General features: G+C 36.3%; 1 pseudogene; it reads left to right on the top strand.

Annotated features, from left to right (window-relative positions):
* The first annotated feature begins 254 nt into the window (after positions 1–254).
* Positions 255–16,431, top strand: part of LOC143888472 (glutamine--fructose-6-phosphate aminotransferase [isomerizing] 1-like) — a 51,410-nt pseudogene continuing 35,233 nt past the window's right edge.

Genomic DNA, 16,431 nt, shown 5'->3' with positions numbered 1-16,431 from the left:
CTTATCGGGCATATCATCAATCAACAGCTCGGTCTTGCATGACCAATTTCAAATTAAAAAAAAATGGGTGTAAACAATTCCATACGAAATGAAAACATCTCAAATACTTGGGCCTTGTTTGTTCTAAATTTGATAATTGGTTTTGAGTCCAAAGTTGAAAATTTGAGTATAATAATCTGTTTTGGACTCAAAACCAATTATAAAGATCCAAAGCAAAGAGAAATAGAGGATCCTGGCCTCATTTGGAGGGTTGATAGCCAAACGAAAACACGTTTCCTAGAAATCCCGTTTTGAAAGGATTTTCCGTCTCAAACTATCCCTGAAAAAGTGAAACCGAACCCACACCGATTTTATATCAACTACCATGCGCATGTTTATCAAAACACTTGGCGCAGATATCATTTCCCTGCCTACCTTCCCAAATTCGACTATTCTCTTCTTCAAAGGGTTTGTATTTCCCTCCTTCGACTATTCTCTAAAATGTGTGGGTTTTTTGCTTATTGGAATTACAAGGTGAGGAAGGAGAGAAGGTACATTCTAGAAGTCCTCTTTAATGGATTGAGGAGATTAGAATACAGAGGTTACGATTCTGCTGGGATTTCAATCGATTCAGATATTTATTTGGATTCAAATGAGAAATTTCTAAAGCCTCTCGTCTTTCGTCAGGAAGGGAAGATCGAGTCCCTCGTTCGATACGTTTACCAAGGTAAAGATTTATTTTCTTGGAAAAAAATTCAAAAATTAGGGCTCTATGTTTTCAAAGGTTTTTCTTTTTATAGGGATCGAACATGGGGATCTGCTTCCAATTTGAAGTTGTAATTTTATAGTTTCTGTGTTTTTCTATTATGTTTTGTTGAATAACACGTATTAGGGGTAGTTTAGTCATTACTCGTTAGAGAGAGGGTATTGTAGTCATTGTACTCGGTTGCCCTACTTGGGCCTTCTATATACATCATTTTACATGGGAGCTCCCTAGTGGAGACTCTCCATTAAGGGTGTCAATTTTGGCTCGGGCTCGGAAGCTCGCTCGAGCTCGGCTCGAATCCTTAACGAGCCAAGCCCGAATTAGGCCAGGCTCGGCTCGGCTCAGCTCGTTAAGGCTCGTCATGTCAACATCATCTGCAAAAATGTACTGAGGGTGCGTATGTCATGTCAACATCATCTGCAAACTGAGGGTATCAAACGGTTGTGAAAATTCGGAAATTTATTTTTTCCAGTAATTGTCATAACTTTTAACCTTTTTTGGTATTTTTTTCTTAATTGTCATAACTTACTGCCTTTTTTTGGTAATTTTTCATTTTAAACTTTATAAATTCAGCTAATTTACTTTTTGTTTGTAATGATTACTTTTTTTTCTTATCTGCTTTTGCTAGCAACATTTGCCATGTGTGCGAAACTTTATAACGCAAGCTTGATAAACCCAAGCTCGATAAAGCTCGCGAGCCTGGCCGAGCCTGACCGAGCCGAGCCGAGCCCGAGCCGAGCCGAGCCTTTGAGCTTAACGAGCCGAGCCGAGCCTGGCCAAGCTCGGCTCGGTTCGGCTCGTTTACACCCCTACTCTCTATCCTTCACTCCTCTTCTTCTTCTTCCTCTCTTTTAACCTTAATCTCATTTCTAACATGGTATCAGAGCCAATGGGCTGATCCTTAAGAAGGAAAGAAGAAGAGTCTATCTCCCACCACGCCATTCACGCCTTCACAACATTTTTTTGTTCTCTCTATCTCGCATATCTTTATCTCTAAGTTTGTGTGTTGCGCAAACCAAATCCCTTGTTTTTTTTCTCCCTTAAATCTTGAAGCCCTCAAATATCTCTCTCGTAATCTCTCTTTCTTTCCTTGTCTGTAAAACCCATTTTTGAAGAAAATCACTCTCTTGCTCGTTTCCTTTTTGCCGAGACCACAAAATCTCCCTAAAATCTCACTATTTCTCTCTCATTTCGTCAAAACCCATTTCGTGTTTAACCCATTTTCCCTATGTCGTATATCTCAAAAAAAAAAAAAAAAAAAAATCATGCATGTGTTACTTGTGTAAACCATTTTGGGTTCTCCTCCACACCAAAGCTCTCTTTATTTTCTCTTCTCTATAGCTTTTTGGCCTATCGCCTTTGTCTATCTCATCTCATCTTCAAGGTGCACCCCAAGTGTTTGATAAAATGTCTCAAAATGGGTTTTGTGCCTTGAAAGTCTTCTTTTTGTTTCAAGTTGAAGGCCTTCGGCCTCAACTTGAGGGGGAGTGTTGTCTTGTATTGTTTTTCTTGTTGTCTTATATTGTTTTTAGTTGTTCTTTTATTTTTTGTGTTGATGTCATCTCTTTCTTTACATTGTCATCTCTTTCTTTACATTGTCTTCTATGTATTATTTTCTATATCTTTTATGTAGTTCTTCAAGGCGTACACCAAGTGTTTGCTTAAATGTCTAAGAGAGGTGTAGTGCCTTGTTTGTCTTCGTCTCTTTATCTTCTCCAAGGCGCACACCAAGTGTTTGATGAAATGTTCGAGAGAGGTGTGGTGCCTTGATTGTCTTTTTTTTGTTGCAAGTTGAAGGCATTTGGCCTTTAACCTAAGGGGAAGTGTTCTCATGTAGTTCTTTGTGTCCTTTTTTTAGGGAGTGTTGTCTTTTTCTTAGTATTGTCTTCTTAAGAGGGAGTATTAGTGTTGTCTTAGTATTGTTTTCTTGGGGGAGTGTGGTTCTTTCTCTTGTGGTTGTGTCTTTTCTTGAGGGAGAGTGTTATCGTCTTCCTTTTACGTTCTTCGTTCGTCCCCTTAGTGATTGTTATCGTCTTCCTTGTTGTCTTTTCTTGTCTTGTCATCTCCGGGCTCATGTAGTTTCGCACGAGGGGGAGTGTTGTTGTGCTCTTAGTCAGTCTCTGTCTTCTCGGCTTTATGCCTTATCTTCTCCGTCCTTTTCCGGGCGATGGTTTTCCCATTGTTGGTCGGCTCTTTTCAGGCGACGATGTTCATGCCGTCGACCTTGTCTCCAGATGATGGTGTCCCTATCATTGGTTGGTTATCTTCCTCTTCTTATCTTCAGGCAACGATGTTCATGCCGTCACCAGACGATGGTTTCCCCATTGCTGGTTGGTTATCCTCTTCCTATCTTCTTATCTTTTCGAGCGACGATGTTCATGCCGTCGACCTAGTCTCCAGATGATGGTTTCCCCATCGTTGGTTAGTTATCGTTTTTCTCTATCCCTTCTCTCCAGGCGACTGTTTTCCCGCCGACCTTGTCTCCGATGGTTTCCCCATCGGTTGTTATCATCTTCACTTGGCGTTGTGCTGCTTCGCCAATGTTCGTTGTGCACACCTTTGGTGTGTCCCTTTTGCTTGCTGGATCGTAGATGTTCCTGCCATGGCGCCTCCATTGCTCGTGATTTGCGGATTTGTTCGCCGTGTTCTCATTCAGGGAGAGGCCCTGTTTGATCGCTCTCGTTGTTGTGCTACTTCAGGAGAGCTACTCTTTTTGATGGCCATTGATCTTGATGCTGTTTATTGTGTCCACTGCTGTCCTTTTCAGTATTATGCTTTCATTATGTAATCACCACACCAGCTTGAGGAGTGTTATACCAAGCTGGATGTGTAAGCTTATTGTGCTTTTTTAGTTGTTGATGTAGTTCTTTGTAGCAAGCTGGAGCTTCATAGTATATACACTCCAGCTTGAGGGGGAGTGTTGAATAACATGTATTAGGGGTAGTTTAGTCATTACTTGTTAGAGAGAGGGTATTTGATGCAGGAGCATCCCCTAGGCATTTTACATCAGTCTTCATATCTCCTTAGGGTAGTTGCATTATTAGAATACCTATTGATTTTCTATCATTTTTAGTTGTCTTTAGTTTACATGTCAATTTCGCATTTAGTGTATGCCCTTAATGGTCTTTTCCATATTAAGGGTAGTTTAGGAAGTAACTTTGTATTAGGGCTGAGATATAAAGCCTCTTATTTTCTCTCATTTGCTTAGTTTTTGATGATTTGAGTTTTGATAGAGAATTTTCTCGTTTGAGAGAGAGCTTCACTCCTCTTGTATCTTCATCCCCTTCCTTGAGATAATGGAGTTGTAGGCTATGAAGGTAGCTTTTTCTGCCATTTCTCCCATCTACACTTGTTGAAAGTAAGAATTTCATTTCGCCGACTCCGCGCTTGATCCGATCTCGTGTGTCCCCACGCTCGAAGTAAGATCTAGCACTTATCCCTTAAAGAAAATCCAAAAAAAAATTTATAGATTTAATTTCAGCACGATCTAGAAATTACGCCTCCGATTGCGCTCTACATCAGTATTGTAGTCATTGTACTTGGTTGCCCTAGTTGGGCCTTATATATAGTTATATACATCATTTTACATGGGAGCTCCCTAGTGGAGATTCTCCATCCTTCACTCCTCTTCTTCTTCCTTTCTTCTAACCCTAATCTCATTTCTAACATGTTTCTTGTTTTTAGTCTTTGTTTTGGAATATTTTTGTATTTATTTTTATTTTTTGCTTTAGAGAGGCATTGGAGATTGACTGTGATTTAAGGATTTTTTCTTTTATTTTGTCTTCGTTAATTTTTTTTCCTTAGCCTGAAAAAAGAAGAAACAATTCATGAATATTTGGAAAGAGTTACCTCAAATTATTGATTCCCAATATATAAATGAAAGGAAATGAGTCTTCGTGTTTCTTGTACTTACCTTTATTAATTTTTTTCCAAGAACTTGGAAGTTATGATGATTTTGAGGTTATTTTGTTGTTTACAGAGGCAGACTCGATGGATTTGAAATTGGAAGAATCATTCTCCGTTCACACTGGAATAGCTCATACTCGGTGGGCGACTCATGGGGTGCCTTCCCCAAGAAATAGTCACCCACAATCATCCGGTCCAGGGAATGAATTCCTTGTTGTTCACAATGGCATTATTACCAATTATGAGGTTCGTTTAATTGCTTCATTTTGCCTGTTATTTGGATATTGATTTGTATCTATTTCAAATTTTAGTAATACCTTGTTTGTAATTGTTGAGAATTTTATATTGTTTATATCCATCTTCATTAGTTTTTGGTGATTAATATTTTAATATTTTTGGGATATTGTTGCAATGTGGAGTTGTCGATACATGATTCTAGTACTTTGTTGCCATCCCTTTTCCTTGCATTTATTGTTTTTAAGAATAATGGATCAATTCTTTCCTTTTTTTTTCGTTAAATAGAGGTTTAGCCAAATATATATTTGAATTGGTAGCAGACAGATATTCTCAGAATGTCTATTATTTCCCTTGGTGTGACTATACTAAGTTATTTTAAGATTTTAAATTATTTGTGAAGTTGCTTAAGATGATTTTATTTCCATCACTTTGGAGAATTTTTTCCGGCCTTTTAATATGTCGTGGATTTCATTTTTCATTTTGGTCAACTGAAAATTCATCCATCAAAGTAGGAAGAGCAGAATATACTCATAATACGACGTGTCTGTAGAAAATCAACATCTGTAGAGGAGTTCTACATGCATAATTGTTCATCAAGGCCCTTGTTGGGTTGCATTGCCTATTCACTTCTCCATGAACATACCTTGAAGATATGGAACACCGTTGCTTGAGAATTTTTATGAATCCTGTCATGTATGTCTGCCACCTTCCACAATGGTGAGACTTTCTGTTTCTTTGGCATGTGCTTTTTGGTGTTTGGGTGTATAGATCTTTCTTTTTGGAATCCACAGACCGGGGGATCATAATATGATTTAATTGCCAATGACGAGCCTTCTTGTCCCCACCCTCTCTTTTGCAAAATCATCAGCTGACTCATTAGCCAACCTTTGTACATGCTCAAATATTGGAGCAACGACATCGCACACAAGTTTAAAACTTCCAACTCACTTGTCTCCATGGCCCAATTGAAAATTTCGACGCTTTGCTTAGAGGCAGGCAAATCAGTAGGCTATATTTTCCTCCACTACAAGTTTGCTAGGGATGTTTAGAGTCGCATCCTTAGAAAGTACGTTGTGTCATGGTTGTTTCTTGCTTGGATGGCTGGTTTATTGGACTACTAGTCCTTTGCGTCTCCGCTGACAAAACGATCGATTCTATGAAGAATGTTGTTGGCCGCGATATGAGTCTTATGGAAGGAGACAAATGCCGATATTTTCAAAATTTCTGTCAGAAGACTGCATTTCATCTTCATGAAGGCAAAATCTTGGCTGAATTCATTACTTTGGTTCAAGTTTACCTCTAGTACAGATCTTAGATGGTGTTGGAGGGAATCTGTGCTAGCAAGATGATGGAGACCATCCTAGCGCCTATATTCTAGTTGTAAGTGTCATTTATGTGTCTTTTAAGTCCCTTGGGTTATAGGAGGGGTACCACAATATTTTTCCACTCATATCAATTGGTTTCGTTAACTTATAAATGTTTAAAATGGGGCCCACATGTTTATTATGAAAATTTTAACCGATATAAGGATTTTAAGTCATTCGTAATTAACCGCTCAAGTTATTAAGTCACCACGAGGACCCACATTCCAACATAAGAGTTTTTGTATTTGTGGGTCTTGTAGTGGGTTAGTTTCCATGGTGAGTTAGGATAACCCAGCTGGTTTGAAGAGTCCTAGTTTACTTGTAGTAAGGAGAGTCCATGTAATTGGGTTTTATTCCAGTGAGGTGTTAATGGTTAAGTATAATAGGAGTCCTAATTAGACTAAACGTTATTTTGCAACAAAGATAAGATGTCTTTCTGTTTTTTATTATAAAAAGAAAAAAATTGTATAACTTGCATACTTCATAAATATTAAAGGCCTATTAGCCCAAAAACAGTTGAATATGAATAAAAATTGATGTTTTCTTTGTTGACAGGGTCCGATGTCTTTTTGAAATGTGGTGTGTCATATTAGGCTTAGTTTTAAAACTCCCTCGCGTCATTGTGGACTCCCACGGTTCGAATCCCTTTACCGTGGTCACATTCCTCCGTTTTGTGCTACAAAGCTAATAAAAACTCATGTGACTCTCTCGAGTTATGATCACGTCAACCGAGTACTCAGCCGCATCAACCGAGTACTTGACGCGTCGTGCCGAATCGACTAGGATTTTCTTCGACAGCGTTTTGACCCGCATCTGCGTTTTGAAACATTGATATTAGGTCGGTTTTCTATCCCTAGACTCCTCTTTGACTTTCTTTTCTCCTCTTCTCTGTTTCTTCTAGTCCCTCATTCTCTTCTCTTCGTTCTCCCCTTTCCTTCTTCACCCTTCTAGGTTGGGTTTATAAACTACCCTCTTCGGTTGGGCCCATAAACTGCTCTCCTCAGTTGGGTTCCTAAACCACTCCCTTTTATACTCATATAACTCCTCTTTCTGGAGCTTGATTATGTACTCTCTCTCTCTCTCTCTCTCTGGGTCATCATGGATTCACATCAAGTTGGTATCAAAAATGGATTTGGATTTGCGTCAATTTGGTATCAGAACCTTTAGGTTTACAGCAATTTAGAACTGGTGCCATATTCAAATATCTTATCAGAATCGCAGGGTCATCACAAGAAGATCTCTGGGCTTATGGGTTGTAATCAATAAACTATGAAGATTAGATATATACCAAGATTTTATGTATTTACTAAGCAACAATATCTTGATTAGGTAGGAGCATTGGAGTCATATTTATGGTACTATAATCTGGGGACAAACAAATGATTTACATTACGAGGATAACTTTGGCCCGGCGTGGCTTATATTGGTGGTTAACACTGAAACATAAACAACACAGTGGGAAAACCATTTTTCATTCGTTAGATTGGTACGAGGGAATTTTTGAAAAAAGTTTGGTCCAAAGACTTTTTAGAATGTAAAATACTACGAGCTACAATGATTTGAGAGGAGCAAGCCAAGAAAGTCAAAGCTCGTGTGATTAAAGTCCAAACTATCTGTTTGTCTAAGGTATCAAGAAAATTTACCGAATATACTAGGCCAACCAAGTGTACAAGAGACAAGTTACTTAAGCCATCTAGATCTAGGCTTGCGTGTGAGGATTGATAGCTCGGAAAGTATTCAACATCAAGTAATTGCCGAGAGCTTCTCTCATCAGCCAATGAAAATAGAGTGCGTGGCTCCCTCACGTTACTTCATGATTCAAAAAGCGGCAATCATCCTTCAGATTTGCTTCTGTCAAAAGTTAGTCCATGAACACTATCTGATGATAAAAGGGGTAACAACCGTCATCTAGGATGCCTGAGAGAGAAAAGTCGTTCGACATAGTCAGCGGGAGTTTCAAATCACTCCAATAAAGGCACTGATCGTAGTGTCTCGATCCCTGGTAAATTTTTTCTACTATATCTGAGTACACGAACTAGCGTCTACAGATCTAAGGAAACAAAGCAATTGGTGTTTATTGTTTGAAGATTGTGCAAGGATTAGAGCTGAAAAATGCCCACCAGTCATGCCGATCATTTTATTCGACGGAGGTGAATCTTTTCAAGCGAGAAAGTATGATGTGGATCATCCTATATTCTAATTTTAAGTGTCATTTAGGTGTATTTTTAGTCCCTTAGGTTATAGGAGGCGTACCCAAATCTTTTCTCATCAATATCACATAGTTTATTTAAGTTATATGTGTTTAAAATGGGGAGACATGTTTATTACGACAACTTTCAGTGATGAGGGCATTTATGTCATTTTTTTAATCGTAGGGATTTATGTCATTTTTAATCGATCACTTAAGTTATCAAGCCCCATTTTGCTTTGGATTTTGAGAACCGATTGTGAGTCCAATATTAATGATTGGGCTAAATACCTTTAAATTCGAGTCCAATAATTAGTTTTAGACTCACAATTGATTCTCAAAATCCAAAACAAACAGGCCCTAAGTAACCACAGGGCCCACATTCGAACATAGTAGTCCTTGTATTTGTGGGGCTTGAAGTGAGTTGGTTTTCATAATGAGTAAGGACTCCTAGTCGGTTTGAAAAGTCCTAGTTTACTTGTATTGAGAGGAGTTATTTAGTATATTTTGACCCATTTGTTCGCATCTTTTACTTGTTGGAAATTGTTATGCTTGTTGCTTGCTTCATATAGAATCCTTTCATTGATGGTTTATTTCTAAAGCTAGCCCTCATGATTTTCTATGATGAAATTTATTAAATCCGTCTGTTTATCTGTTTTGGGAATATGGTTTGATTATTTAACTGTGAAGTCTCCCCATGAGCTCCTAAAGGTCCCCATAGTTAATCCCCTGGTTTGCACCTGGAGTCCAAGCAATAAAACTTATATTTCAATAAGGAGTTAGCAGTTAAATATAATATCAGTTCCAATCAAACTAGAGAGTTGTTTTTCAATATGGATTAGGAGTTTGTTTTTTTAAAATTTTCATATGGATTGCATAGTCCCGCCCTAAAATTTGGTGGGGATACCCTACGCCATCAAAAAAATAAAATATGGGAGGCTGATTGGCCCTGAAAACAATTGAATATGATTACAATTGAATATGTTGATAGGAGGTGATGCCTTTTTTGATGTGTTGCTTCGAGTTAGGTCATGGAAGGCTTATTGGCACTGAAAACAATGGAATATGATTACAAATTAATATTTTCTTATGTTGATAGGAGGTGATGCCCTTTTTGATGTGTTGCTTGAGTTAGGTCATGGAAGGCTTATTGACCCTGACAACAATTGAATATGAATACAAATTAATATTTTCTTATGTTGATAGGAGGTGATACCTTTTTTGATGTGTTGCTTCGAGTTAGGTCATGGAAGGCTTATTGGCCCTGAAAACAGTTGAATATGATACAAATTAATGTTTTCTTATGTTGATAGGAGGTGATACCTTTTTTGAAGTGTGATGCTTCGAGTTAGGTCAATTTTTTTATCCCTAAACACCCTTTTCACTTCTTCATTTCTGTTCTCTTCACTCTTTCTTCTTGTCCCTCTTTCTGTTTTCCCTTCTTTTTTCTTTCTTAATCCTTCACAATTGGATTAATAAACTGCCCCTCTTCAGTTGGGCTCTTAAACCTCTCCCCTCGGTTGTGTTCATATACCGATATCCTTTTCTCCGCCTATCACTTCTCTTTCTTGATCTTGATTATCTACTCCCTCTCTCTCTCTTGGTATTCATGGATTCACATCAATTTGATATTAGAGCTAGATTTGCATTAATTTGGTATCAGGGCTTATAGGTTTGCATCATAAATATAGGTTTGAGATGTAGGCTCCGAGGTGGATGCCCAAGACCTCGAATGGGTGAAGCTTAATTTTACGGGTCCAAGCAAGCATTTGTAACCTTGGTCCTCCTGTTGTTGGGAAAGTTTTGAGAGATAATTCTGCTCTTACGAAGTGGGCTTTCTCTGGTCCCATTGGGGTCAAGAGAAAGTGAGGGCACTATTTGCAGGGTATCAACTCAAAGAATAGAGGTTTGGGCAGACAGATAGCGGAAGGAGTCTCCTTCAACTTTTTTAGGTTGATGGATGGGAGCCGCTATCATCCGTGGAGGTCTGCAGATATGATCAAAGAGATTCAGGAGTGACTTGAGGGGTTTCTGGCTAGAATTTAGTATGTTAGGAGAATGACTAATAGTGATGCGGATGGACTGCTTGAGTCGGAGTCAATAAGGCTGAGCTTGAGATTTACAACTTCCTGCCAAATTAATATCTTTATCTTGTATTAATTTATTTTCTTTGTATTTGTAGTTTCTTTGCTTATTCTTTTTTGCTTACACCAACCAACTTAGTCATGGGTTTCCCCCCTTTCTTTCCTCATTAATAAAATGCTTCATCACTCAAAGAACTAGTGACTACGCTCATTGTTTTGAAAATCTTACGATTTACGATTTACGATTTGAACCTTATTATTTGTATGAATCTTCCGAGTTTTGATTGAATCTTACGATCTGATCATATATCGTAAGGTTCATAATTTCATTTGGTTCATGTTATTTATCCTAATTAAATTTTGTATAAAAGAAAATAGGATTTTCTGTTGAAAGACCTCATTTTCCCTTCTACGTCAGAAGAAGCCTTCAAAGCCGTCTCATGAGAAGGAAGAAGATATCAGAGGAGGAGTTCCAACTAATCTAACCAGTTGAAACTAGTCATGCACAGTGCACATGCTTGAGGGAATTACTTCCCTGAAAGAGGGTGACGATTATAATGAGGACAACATCAATGACTTGCTAGTTTTTTATAATTGATATTTTTCATTTGTTGTCTGGGACTTTGAGGATTGATATGAACTTGGGTCTTTTATTATTTTTAATATTACTATCTAACATGCATGGGTTTGGATGGAAAATAAAAATAGATGATTAGTATGGGACAATATTGTTAGAAAACGATTAATATTATGATATTGAATAACTAGTCGTGGTAATTTCTACTTAAATTAATGCTTTTTGGTGAAAAATAATTAATTACCTTTAATGGATTTAGATGAAAAATGAATAATTGGCTATTTTATTATTCTCTAATTTGTTTATATTTTTTAATATATACATATTACATATATATAAGTGAATCTTATGATTTACGATCTGATAGGATTCAATCTCTATTACGATTTACCATTCAATTTCGATTTTCAAAACATGGACTACCTTAATGCAATTGTTGCTTGTTACTTCATCTATTCTATTTATAAAATGAAACCCCTTCCTAACTTGAAGGGGGCAAATTAAAGTTGCTTTCTTGAGTTTTGTGTGGATGGGTGACTGTGTTGATGTGGGTGACAGACTCTCTCACACCGTAATAAATTCATAAAACCAAAAAATACATTTGATCTTTACCCTCTAACTATTTAAAATATGGAAAACACTGAATTAAAAAGCCCTAAAATTTGTCAATTATCGAAATCAATAAAAAACTTCACTTAAAAAAAGCAAAAAAAATTGTTACTTTGAGAATATTTTTGTTTTTAAGGTTTTATCCTGAGAAAGATAGAAAAATATCCCAATTTAACAAGAAAAAAGAAATAAAAAAGAAAAATATGACGTTTTCACATTTTTGCGTCCAAAAACAAAGAGAAAACCAGAATTTTAAAACAAAAATTTTAATAGCATAATTTTGACAAGATAAATAGAAAAATATTACAAATACAATTGAAAATAAAAATAAAAATGAAAACATGAAATTTGTATGTGTGTTGTGTATATTACTTTAAAGTTTATTTCAAAATAATGTAGAAATAATAAAAAAATAAAAACTAAAATTTAATAATGTAAGGAGATAATAAAAAATTTTCATATTTATTTTAGTATTATTGTATTAGGCAATTTTTCTGAATTTTCTATATGTATTTTGCAATGCTTTCGAAGGCGAGAACACGTGAGGTGCATAGAAGGTGAGAAGAGTGTTGTATGCTTCATGAATATTCCCTAACTTTTCAATATAAAAATTAAAAAATAAATAAAAATTATGATCCATACCAAAAATTATTAAAAATTCTATAAAAACTATATATGCTTCATTTTCAACAAAATATCATCATCCACCATTAATACACAAATCAAAATAAAGTATCCAACTATCATTTCAATGTTTCCAACCAAATAATACAAATAGATATCAGAGTGATTAACAAGTTCATAGACATCAAATATGCCCCCTTTTGACATCTCCCTCAATTTTCTTTGCAGATCTCTATGCTAAATCTTTCTTATCACCAATGTTTACACCCAATAGATCAAAAACGCCCTCATAGCCCTAAATATCTGTGAAAAAACTTTCAATGAGTCCATTTCAAAAGAAAAATAAAAAATTGAATGAGTGTAAAGAACTTGGTAAATTATTGATTTTAGCTCGCCTAGTGAATGAGTGCACAATCACAAACTAATTCACCGCCATTTGCTTCGTTTTGATGAAAGAAAACCATTTGAAGCGACAAATTTTGATTCTGTTGAACGAGTGAGAGCTCGCAAAAACAAGATCTAGGGAAAATCTCCTAAAACCTCAAAAATCTCTAAAAAACATCATTAGATCTTCGAATGGGTTTTATCAGACCTCACTTAACATTAACATTAGTAGATGTTTGGGTTAAGGGATGGCAGAAAAGGATGGAAATAAAAAATTGGGGAGGGGGGGGGGGGGAGGGGCGTGTTGTGTTCTGGATGTCAACTTGGCAGTTTTTTGTTGTGCTCGCAGTCTTGAAAGGTGTCAGCCTCAAGTGAAAGGCTTAAGCCTTGTGAATTCCTTCCCCCCACAGACTTACGTCTTTCTAGATTTAAGCCTTTTCCTTGACACCTTGAGGCTTTTTTAATGTCTTGCCTTAGAGACATACGGCTTTGGTGCGCCTTTGGAAGCAAATATATTGTGTTTTTTAGTTCTTATATGCTGTATGTATAATTTGGATGCTATCATTTTTTAACCTTTGGATCTCGATGGATCTTTTTTTTTTTTTCTTTTTGGTTTTGTGCACCGGGCTTGCCTTTTTACTAGTAAAATCGAACTTTAACACATCTGTTAACTTTTTGTTAATCATCTTGAAAGTAAGGGCTTAGTTATGTTGCATGGCTGGTATGAGGATGAGTGTTGGAATCCAACATGGGTAATGAATGTTGGATTTGGCAAACCTCAATATTTTTTTAAAATTCACCCATATATTTTAATCTAGTTGGAATTCAACATGGGTAACGACTGTTGGATACATCCGTCAGTTTCAATTATTGTTGAGTTGAAATAGTAAAACAAGATATGGGCCTATACTATTTTCCTTATCATCAGGTTTTAAAGGAGACATTAATCCGACAAGGGTTCACCTTCGAATCAGATACAGACACAGAAGTGATTCCTAAGCTTGCAAAATTTGTATTTGATAAGGCAAATGATGGACTATGTAATCAATTTCATCTTAGAATTTAAATTTATCAGTGACAGATTGATTTATTAATTCTATTATACCAAATGGATTGTATTTATTGAGCTCTGACACACAATCACCGGAAGGTGCTTGCTTACTTTTCCTCACTTATTCAATTGGAATCTTTATTTTGCAGATAACCAGATTGTTACTTTTAGTCAAGTTGTGGTGGAAGTTATGAGGCATCTTGAAGGAGCATATGCACTCATATTCAAAAGCCCACATTATCCAAATGAGTTGGTTGCATGCAAACTTGGTAGTCCCTTGCTCTTGGGTGTCAAAGTAAGTTCTAACTTATTTTCTTTATTTGACAAAATGTGTGTCTGTAATGACTTGAGAGTTTCTATTGGTAAATCTTGCATAAAAAATAAATCTGTATAGCTATATGATGTTTCGGGGAATAAAGTTTTACCTCATGATACTCAATTCTCTTATAAATATGCATTTCACAATCATCCATTGAACAAAAATAACATGTGTTGTCGGTTTCTAAATCTTGCGTAAAAAATAAATCTGTATAGTTATATGATGGTTTGGGGAACAAAGTTTTACGTCATGATAATTAATTATCTTATAAATATGCATTTCACAATCATCCATTGAACAAAAATAATTTGTGTTGTAGCTTTCTTTTTTTTATCTTTTGCAAATCTAAGAAGCTTTTTTTCCTTTTTTACTTATCACACAGTCAATACTTTTTTTCTACATTTTTGGGCATATGGATCAGTCTTTCTGCTGTTGAACCTTCTTGTGTTCCTACTATGTTAATCCTTTACTACTAAAAGGGAAAACCATGTGAAAGTTCGTCTACTCCTTTTGTTAAAATTCCCTGCCCTTGCTTTGTTAATCTTCCCATCAGGTACAATATTGCAGGGGCATTTGCGTCATTTCACGCCTCTCGAGTTATGTGCAAAAATCTCGCCACCTGTATTGCTCTACCATGCCATGCGTTTTCATCCAAGGGAAGCGTTTTGTCTCAGTTTTTGACCTTTTAGCTCTGGTTTCTCCTCCCTCCCTCTCTCAGAAATCGGAAAGGTTCCAAAGGGTTTTATCCCGTCTGTTTGATAAAGCGGAGAAGAAGGGTTTTCGGGACTTCACTTTCCTTTGAGATATGTGATGCCGCATGGCTTGCGGAAGCCCCCTTGCAGGTCTATTTCTTATTGCAGGGTGCTTTCTACGATGATGACTTATGCCCTCAATGGCACAACTCAGATTGCTATCTTGATAAGTAATTATAATGGATTTTGTATGTTGTATTGTTTATGGTCCTCTATGTTTCAGTTGTCTCACATGGTTTTTTTTTTTTTTTTTTGTTATTCCTTAATTGATTCTCCCGCCATGATTTTGAACTTACCTCAAAGGAATTTGAAACAAGAATCAAAAGCAGCGATGCATCAATTGATGACTTTGTTTCACTATACAACTGTGAGTATTTCACCTATTACTAATTGACAAATGCTTTTCTTTCTATTTATAACATTAATGTGTACTATTGTGTCATGATGTATTCCATCTGCATCCATTATCAATTTAAAGAATCATTATCACTTCTTTCACATTCGTATTATTCGCATAGTTTGATTGTCCTTTTTTTATTGTCTTTTTCTTTTTGAAGACTGATTTTTGCAGCCTTAATGTTGTCATATGTACTCATGGTATAGTTCCTGTGAACAAAAGACCTTCAGAATGTAAGTTTTGTATACTTTGTATTGATATGTATCCCGCTTCTATTGATATGTATCCCTCTTCTTTTTTTTTTTGAAATAGCTATATGTATCCCTCTTCTAAAACACAAACAATGGAAAATTTAGACATTAATTTAGAGAAATTGGCAAGTTCTGTTGGGGTTCCACACGAAAGCAAATAGTTCAAATCAGAAGAATGAATGGGATGTGGATGGGTTATAAGGGAATGGGCACCCCCCTCTAAAGGCTAGCTTTAGGGGCGAGTTCTACCCGGTTAGATTCCCTACAAGTTTGGCCCCTGTCCATTTTTATATTGACAAATGCTACTCAGATAAATTGTCAATGTCTTCATACTCAATGATTAGATCAGTTTTGGAAGACCTGCTCCATGTCTTTTAGTAGAACTATCACATATATATTCTATGAATTCTTCAATTCATGGAATGGAGACAGATGGGAAGTGAACTATCAGGTTTTACATTGATATTCTGGTTTTAGTTCTGAAAATATTTTGGTTTGCCTATCTTGGGTAAAAATTATCAACCAAGTCGGATTTTTTATTATCTTACGCACATTGCTGTGAGGAATGCTAATATCATAAGTCCATGCATCCTTCTCATTCTCCTGGATCAACTGAACAGTGTGGTGATTGTTAGAGAAATTAAATAACCGTAAGTGCACGGATCGTGTAAATACGGGTCGAACTCAAGGAAGAGAAATCTAGTTGTCAATCCTATTCTTATACCGATTAGAATACTAGTTATGATATTATGTTGCCTGGCAAAATCTCAGGATTTCCGTGGACTTGACCTCGGAACCAACACTATATATAAGCGTATATTCTATTCAATCTAAGAATCAAATTCAACTAAGATCTTTTTGATTTAAAATCCTAATTTAGGCAAAGTGTACCAAATTTTAATGATCTCTATTGACTACTTATCTAATTTAATTAGAAAACCAA

The sequence above is a fragment of the Tasmannia lanceolata genome, unplaced genomic scaffold (assembly GCF_043159265.1).
Source record: "Tasmannia lanceolata isolate RefF3 unplaced genomic scaffold, GAP_Taslan_0.1 ptg000012l, whole genome shotgun sequence".
Taxonomy (NCBI): Eukaryota; Viridiplantae; Streptophyta; class Magnoliopsida; order Canellales; family Winteraceae; genus Tasmannia; species Tasmannia lanceolata.
The sequence above is the reverse complement of the archived record's forward strand: the minus strand, read 5'-3'. Positions and strand labels throughout refer to the sequence as shown.